Source organism: Humulus lupulus, chromosome 7 (genome assembly GCF_963169125.1).
Source record: "Humulus lupulus chromosome 7, drHumLupu1.1, whole genome shotgun sequence".
Classification (NCBI taxonomy): domain Eukaryota; kingdom Viridiplantae; phylum Streptophyta; class Magnoliopsida; order Rosales; family Cannabaceae; genus Humulus; species Humulus lupulus.
This window is the reverse complement of record NC_084799.1, coordinates 165,264,340-165,272,621: the sequence shown is the minus strand read 5'-3', so window position 1 is coordinate 165,272,621 and position 8,282 is coordinate 165,264,340. Positions and strand designations below refer to the sequence as shown.

Genomic DNA, 8,282 nt, shown 5'->3' with positions numbered 1-8,282 from the left:
AAACGCAGCCAATTTATACAGAAAGAAAGCACTTTAAAAAGCATGAAGAGTCCATACAAATAAGGATATGATGTTCCTATACAAGGTGAACATCTTTCATCCAATAATTCCTTCAAGCTTTTATCTTGAGATAATGTTACAACTAAGAAGGTATCAAGTGTACAAAAAAAGTGTAATGTGTTGTATAATAATGCAGAACTCATAATGAACTACCATGTTTCCTTACACCTGTTACCAAACTACAAACTTTGATTACTTATTTCAAATAAAAATACTCACACAAATGATAGCTTACTTATAATATAATCCACAAATATCTAAAAGTCACAATAAATATGTAAGTATTCAAAAATCAATTAAACTCAATAACCAATATGAAATTATTCTTCTTCATTGATATAGTCATATTCCCTGCTTAAAATATAGAACTCAAATTTCTACCAATTAACACAAATTTAATTGCATTCACCATGTCTGAATATATTCTGAGAAAAAAATACTAGGATATGTCCGAACATAGCAAACAAGCAGAAAATGAAGAAGAGGAGAAAAATAAAGCAAGAAATAAAAATAGAAATGTAATACGTGATATGTACTAAAAACCCATTAGTAAAAAAATAAAAATCTTCAAATATATATATATACTAAAATAGGGAGACAAATTACTTTGTTAGTTCATATAACCACCAAAATTTTCTTCTTCTTTCAATTTAGTTTTACTCCTTTCCCACTTCGCAAGTAACCATAGAAAAATCATTATTGGATACATATATAATATATGTATATAAATATTCATACATATAATTTTATATAAGCCAAAGTGAAAACCAAAAACTGATTTCATTTCAATTAAAAATAAAGCAAACTCAGTTTTTGACAGCTATTGTCACCTCAAAAAACGAGGACCTCAAATTTCAAACACATACCATGTATTGAAATTCAAAGAAATCAGAGAAGCATGTGGCCCCCGTATCTCATCATTGTCATTTTTTATCTGGGTAGAGGCCAAAATAACATTAAAATACAGAAGAAGAAAAAACAGAATCCATTTAACAAAATAATGATTAGAGACAGAAAAAAACCATTAAATCCCACAGCCCCATCTAACCCAATAGAACAACTTATGAACCTTTCTATTGCAGTGAATCCCATCACCTCTGTTGAAGCCCATCTGTGCCAAGTCTGCTGCTTTCAATAAGCCCTTAGTCCTTGGCACTTGCGGGGCTTTAAAAAGTAAAAAATATGCAATCACCAACACTCAATGCTAGAAAATGAAATGAAATACAGCACAACATTATGAAAGCTGCTGTCGTACCTCTTACAAGTGGACTGCCAACACAGTGTCAGGAGACAGGGAGATCGGGAAAGTAACCTGCAAGAAAAATGGAAAGATAACATAGATTTGGAATGACCAAAAAAAAAAATATACGAGTCCTTTTGAGCAACATTTATCTAAAACACCTACCAGAGAATCAAAGGCCGTCATTTAGTTCAATGATCCACAGCACCTGAACAGAAGAAAAGATTGAAAAATTATTAATCAATGCTTCTAGTTATGGCAAGAATTGTACCCTTTCAAGTCATACAAACCTATATGTGAATCATCATTCATGCAGGATGCAGCCTTTGCATAAATTCACCATCCAAATAAACATATCATATAGTAAAGTCTCTACTAGTAGAAACCAAACATGTGTGCACCATACTAAGAGAACCATAAATGCAATTTGAATTATTCAAAAATTAGCATGGTTCAACAATCAGAAGGCTAGCTACTTACTGTGGTATTCATAATTATACCTATAATCAGGTGTATCAATATAGTGTAAATCACTGCTCCATTGATAGTGAAATCAAAACAGACAAAGTGTTTGCTGAACAATAATATGCATAAATAAGCATGTCTAATCTATATGGAAAAAAAAGAATCAAATTATCTATGAAAGGTCTAATACCAAACACTACTACTCTCATGAGACCCTTTAAATTTTAAGTGAGGTGCAAAAACTTAAATTTTAAACTACTTTCACAAATGAGGAGTGCTTTGATCAATTTGCCTTAGAAAAATTTAGAGGTGTAAGCCAACCTCATGAAGGAAATCTGGGGATTCATCTTTCCAAATGCCATTTTGACAAAATCATCTTCCTTGAAGGAAAATGTGGCATCAGGCTTTTCTTCTCCTTCCAATGTTCCTTCAATTTGACCAAAACACACAAAAATGAGCATCTTCTTTTTTCTTACTAAGAAGTTACTTCACAAATAATGATCAAAACAAAACTAATGGCAAATGAGATTAAAAAAAGGTTTAATTTACAAATTAAACTGTATATATATATCATATGTTGTGTGGCCAAATAGTGAAACAAAAGCAAAACCTCCTCAACACAAGAGAAATTAAACAATTAAAAGGAGTTTCTTAGAAAATATGAAACCAAGCAATTATACATTCTGATATAACTTATTCCCAAATCCAAAAAAACAAATTAGTTAAAAAAGAAGAAAAAAGAACTAACCTTTGAAGACCTTTGCATTCTTCAGATCAATAGTATAACAGACCTCATCGATCCATGCTCTTTAGTAATGTCATTTATACCTCAACAAAAACAAAAACTCTTACTTAAACATTTTTGTACTCACATGTTAGTGTACTTGCATTACACATATAAACACAAAAATTAGATCAAATTCAAACATGGAAGCAGACAATAGTACAATAAAAACCATAGATGTAGTATAAAAATCCCAATTAGCAGCAATACAAGAACTACAAAAACACATCGATATACAAAACAACAAAATACATTTTCTTTGCTATACTTGAATGCTACTTTATTTTACAATGTTTTTTATGCTTGGGATTCAAAGTATATCTGTTGTGAAAATCATGAAATAAGACAAAGAAAATTATTACAAGTTTTCTTTGCTATACTTGAATGCTACTTTATTTTACTCTATTTTTTATGCTTTTGATTCAAAGTATATCTGCTGTGAAAATCATGAAATAAGACAGAAAATTATTACAAGTTTTCTTTGCTATACTTGAATGCTACTTTATTTTACTCTATTTTTTATGCTTTGGATTCAAAGTATATCTGCTGTGAAAATCATGAAATAAGGCAAAGTAAAACATTATCTTTGGAGCATAATTAATATAATTTTCCTTTAGTCCACCACCAAGTTTTGCAGTAGCCTTAAATTTGACAACTTTGTTACCCTCTTTCTCCAAAGAGGAATTGTAGAATTGAAGTAAAATCTACTAGAAAAACCATAAAGAATTAGTTGTGAGAGAGATTCTACAAATTACATCAACCTAAAGGGAGTCCTGTACCTTGGAATCTTCCAGGGATGGGATTATGATACCAGGCATATTCATTGGAACTGGATTAAGCTGAAACCAATTACAAAAGGATCCATATAGAACACAACACCCAATGCACTTAAGTTTTTGGCTATTTCAAGAGCTTGTTTGATTGTGGAAATTCCAAGCACAAATCGAATTGAATAGCTACAAATTAAAAGATTTCCTTGGACAAGATCACTGTTGAAGTAACTTGAGTATTGGCATTCACCCACATACATATCATCGGAAACTATTGTGTCATTGTTTAACACATGAGCAGCCAAAACTAGCGTGTACATTGTATCATTCTCAGTTTCAGCTGAATAAAAACAGATAACATTAGATTACTAGCAAGTGTAGTTGATGAAATAGTTGGCTACATGCAAGTCGCAATAACATGCATCATTAGGCCTAGTCATACAAACGGTCATTTGCTGTTCTGTAAAAGGAGCATTACAAGTATATGCCTTGAAAAGAAGAAAATGAAAGTTGATTTTAATAACATGAATCATTCATCATGTGCTATGGTTATTTATATTTCAACTTTCTAAAAGAGTTTTAGGTAAACCTGCTCAAAGAATTTATTACGCCCCTAATGTGAATTATTAACCACCGTGAAACTAGTTCTGAAATTGGTCGCCAATACCTAGAATTAATATGTAAAATTAGTAATATGTGGTTTTCAAACAATCCACTTTCATTTCCCATGATTAAGGGTATTCATGACTATAAAACTTTTGGCAATTGTCCAGATAGAAGAACTAGTCCTTACTCAATTCTATCTCATTACACTCCAGCTTGTAATTAGGTATAATCAAATTTCTGTGTTCTCCCTTGCTGATATATTTAGAAGCATAACTTATTATTATCATAACCTTTATTTATACATCTGAACTCTAGAATTCTCACATAAAATTATATCGTAATATCCATATATAGACTTGATTAATCTAGATCATTTTCTTTGAAGCCAGTTAGTGATTACTAAACCTAAGAGGATATATCTCAAACTCAAACCATGTTAACTTCCAATTTTCACCAACATCATAAAGTACATACACGAAGCAAGAAACTAAATTGTCAACTAACAATCCTACATGATATATTAAAAAGAAATAAAATAAGCATTTGCAAAGGAAAACTTACGTGCAAGACCAACTCCTTGAATAGTAACATTGTTGCCAAGGACTATAGAACTACTATAGATCCTATCATGAGAAGTAGCACCCACTGTGAAGATCCATGGACTAAATGAAGACACACTCTTTGGGGATGGTCCAGTGTTTCTTGCTGCTTGTACAACGAATATGCCAGCCTTCACAGCTGATAAGAGTGCCATGTTTATTGGATTAAAAAATGTTGCAATACCAGGAGGACGCCTGTTTGGAGTGATTGATATGCTTATTATGTCTACCCCATCCTGAACAGCCTGAGAATAAACTTAATAAAGTTAAAAATAAGGTATGGGTGTAACTTCAACCATCTGAGCTGAAGATCCACAATTAAAACAAACAAACCAAAAAAAAAAAAGACAAATTATATCATATAAACTGTCCTATTGTCTAGCACATGTCGCACAATTAGTTCTGTAAATGTTGCAGATAAAATAAATAATAAAAAATCAATTTTATATACTTGGTCTATTGCAGCAACAACATCTGCAGCAAAGCCTCCGAAGCTCTAGTACAATGCCTTGTAAACGACAACACTGAGAAAGATACACATTAGTTTACTTTAGTTAATACAGAATATCTTGCTCGAAATATTTAAAGAAAATACAGAATGCATTAGAATATCTAAAAAGATCTAGATAATTACTGTGAACGAGGAGCCATCCCACTTCCATTTCCAAAGCAATGCCCTAATACCACAACTGGAACCCCATGGTTTCCTGCAGCAACAGAAGCCATGTGCCTGTACATTATATCAAGATCAATCAGCTGACTCTTGAAGAGTTAAAGAGGCAATATGGGAAAAAAAAATTACTATAGATTTTTTCCTCAAATCATCTAAAATATTTGTGTATTTTATATACATATATTTACCTTTCTCATCGAGTATGTCATTTCAAGATTTATATAATTATACTTTACATTCAAATTAATCTACTGGCAGTGTTTGTGCTTTATCTAACATAAATATGAATGAACAAACAACTGTGTATCAATATCTAAATGTTTGTGCATTATCTAAATGGAGACTTGGTGTGGTGCATGCCCAACTTCGGAAACAGACAAAAGACAATAATATAGCAACAATAACAATATTAATTATACTACTAATAATGAAAAAATTTAGTTTCCGTTTAAGTAATAAAAACAACACGTGGCGAAGCACAGAGCCAGCTCATTAGCAGTTTTTTTTTTCTTTCCTTTTTAAAATTTTCTTTTAATAGCTAAAAATATGACAAAGCTCCAATGAAAATTTGAAAATATAAAAGCACCCCCATGAGCTAAATTCAAAGGTCATCTCTGTAAACGATAGACAAATTGAGATATTTGGGAGTGTGAAAAGTGATTTCTGTATTGAATAAATAATTATAGATACAAGAGAGTTTATATACAATAATTAAGCTTGACAAAACTAACTCTAACAAACTCTGTAACTAACGCTAGTATCATTGACAATTAGTTGTAACTAACTAACAGTCAGCACAACTAGCTATTGCTTAACAGACTATCTTTTGCCTGAGTCTAAAGCATTAACACACTATACTTATCAACTAGATCTTCTGACGCCCCTAAGAGGGCCTTTATGCAGCTTCTTTGGCTCGTAGAAAAAGTTATTACAATACATACCTATAATACGTATATCAATTCAACCGAACATCAATGTTTCCTTTTTATTTCTCTAGAAAATTGATAAATGTACACGTTAAATTTCACAAATTCTGACTGCAACCTAGATTCAAAACTCATGATAGGAAAAAGAAGAGGCAGTAATGCTACAATTATGAAGCAGAGACAATCAAAACAAGGTCAAAGGCAGAAAAGTTAAGTACTATATATTAAGAAAAGCCGCATAAACTCACGTTCCATGGCCATCGCCATCAAATGGTGAAGCATAGTCCTGAGATGCATTGAAGATTCCCCTGGTTATAGCTGATGCTACAAAATGACGAGCCCCAACAAGCTTCCTATTGCATGAACCCAATGGAAAATCTGGAGTAACTTCACAAATGCCTGAAAAATGGTGAGGAACTGGATATTGACCATCACTGGTGTCATCTACAAAACTTGGGTGATTTGGATCAATGTCAGTATCAATAAACCCAATTACAATTCCTTCTCCGGCGAATTCATATCCACCTTGTTGGACCCAAGCCCCTTGTGGCAAACCCAAAAACTGAGGAGTATGGGTAGTTGCTGTTCTAACCGAGAAATCCATAACCACATTAGCCACTTCTCTTCTCCTTGAAAGCTTATCTGCCTTTTTTAACACATGATGCAGACAAATCAAACATTCTTATATGACCAATATGTTTTAAGTTATACACCACATACCAAAATCTGTGAATCAAATATATTTTTAAGTTATACACCACATACAAAAATCTGTGAATCTCCTCTTGTGAAGGTGAAGAAACTCGACATATTTCTGAGCTCCCTCATTTGTCTTGTCAAGCTACAAGACCAAAGGTCGCCTCTTCATGATCCCTGCAGATTTTCCAATCCAAATTCCATTATATATCCTTGCTAAAACAAATTAGTAAATAAGAAGAAAAAAGAAATTAAATGATAAAAATAGTAAATAAGAAAAACAAAAATACCTCACAAAGTTGTTCTTTCTTCAGCTGGGAAGATACTACCATGACTCGCATGAGGGAGATAGAGCATCGTGACTTGTCCCAGTGTACTTCAGTGACTGAACGGAATGGAGATAGTGCTCCTCTGGCGTGGTGTGCTCCAGCAGCTCGCGCGACGGAGAGAGGGTAGAAAGACTCTAGGAGAGAGAGAGAGACAGAAAGATCGATGGAGAGGGAACTGAGAAACCAAGTGTGAGAGAAAGAGGTAGATGCGTCGTTAGGGATTGGGTTTTGAGAGAATAGGGCTAGGCAGAAACTGAGTGGTTTCCCTCCATTTTAACTTTACCCAACCATTTTTTTTTTGTTTCCCTCCCTTTTAACTTTACTGATTTCTAACTATTAGGTTACCTATTATAATACTTTTCCAATTAGCTTATAATTATGTATTATAGAAAGAGGTATTTGGTGTAGTGTAGGCTATCTCTCTTTTCAACCCGTTCATGAATTTGCGTACCCGGTAGGCTTCAATGTTTACCAGGTCCAGAGCAAATCTTGAGAGTTGGTCAAACTTTCGCATGTACTCATGTAAGCTAGATGACCCTTGTCCCAAGTTCAAGAACTCAACCACTTTCTGATCCATCACTGTCTGGTTATAGTACTTAGCATTGAACAAGTTTAAAAATTCTGTCCATTCCATATGTGCAGTATTACGTGTTGGGTTTTATGCCCTTATAAAACAATGTAGGACATGTAACGCGATTTTATATTGTCTATAAAAGTAGTAGAAATCATTTAGTTTGACAAACGTGTTGCTTGCTTGTTTTATTACATGGTTATTGAAATAATACAAACATTTATAAAATCTTAAACATATGGATAGTTACAATTATAGTTACTAGGTCACAGTGGATTATAGTTGTAATTATATGTTCAAAAGAACGAGTCCTAAGATTAGATTAGTGCATTGGATTTTTTCTGATTAGGCAATCTACGATATGATCTACTTACACATTTGGGGTGTGATGTCTTGTCCAAGGCATTTTCCAAGTAGATAAGATCGGATGTATTTGGTTACATCAAACTAGGATCGATATTGATTGATCGATAAATAAGTATCATTGTTATCATATCTAATTAATGTCACAACGTTGACCATAGGTTAAGTCGATCTTAATTACGAGTGATAATATTCTGCTA

The 8,282-nt window shown here is 32.8% G+C and overlaps 1 long non-coding RNA gene and 1 pseudogene across 1 annotated transcript; both read right to left on the bottom strand.

The window, feature by feature from the left end:
- Positions 1 to 1,129: 1,129 nt before the first annotated feature.
- On the bottom strand, positions 1,130 to 1,510 carry LOC133789985 (uncharacterized). Its single transcript, XR_009873828.1, has 2 exons — positions 1,466 to 1,510; positions 1,130 to 1,372 (listed from the first exon to the last, which is right to left on the bottom strand). It is a non-coding gene; the product is annotated as an uncharacterized LOC133789985 (long non-coding RNA).
- A 320-nt stretch (positions 1,511 to 1,830) lies between these two features.
- On the bottom strand, positions 1,831 to 6,933 carry LOC133792347 (subtilisin-like protease SBT2.2; annotated as a pseudogene).
- Positions 6,934 to 8,282: the final 1,349 nt, after the last annotated feature.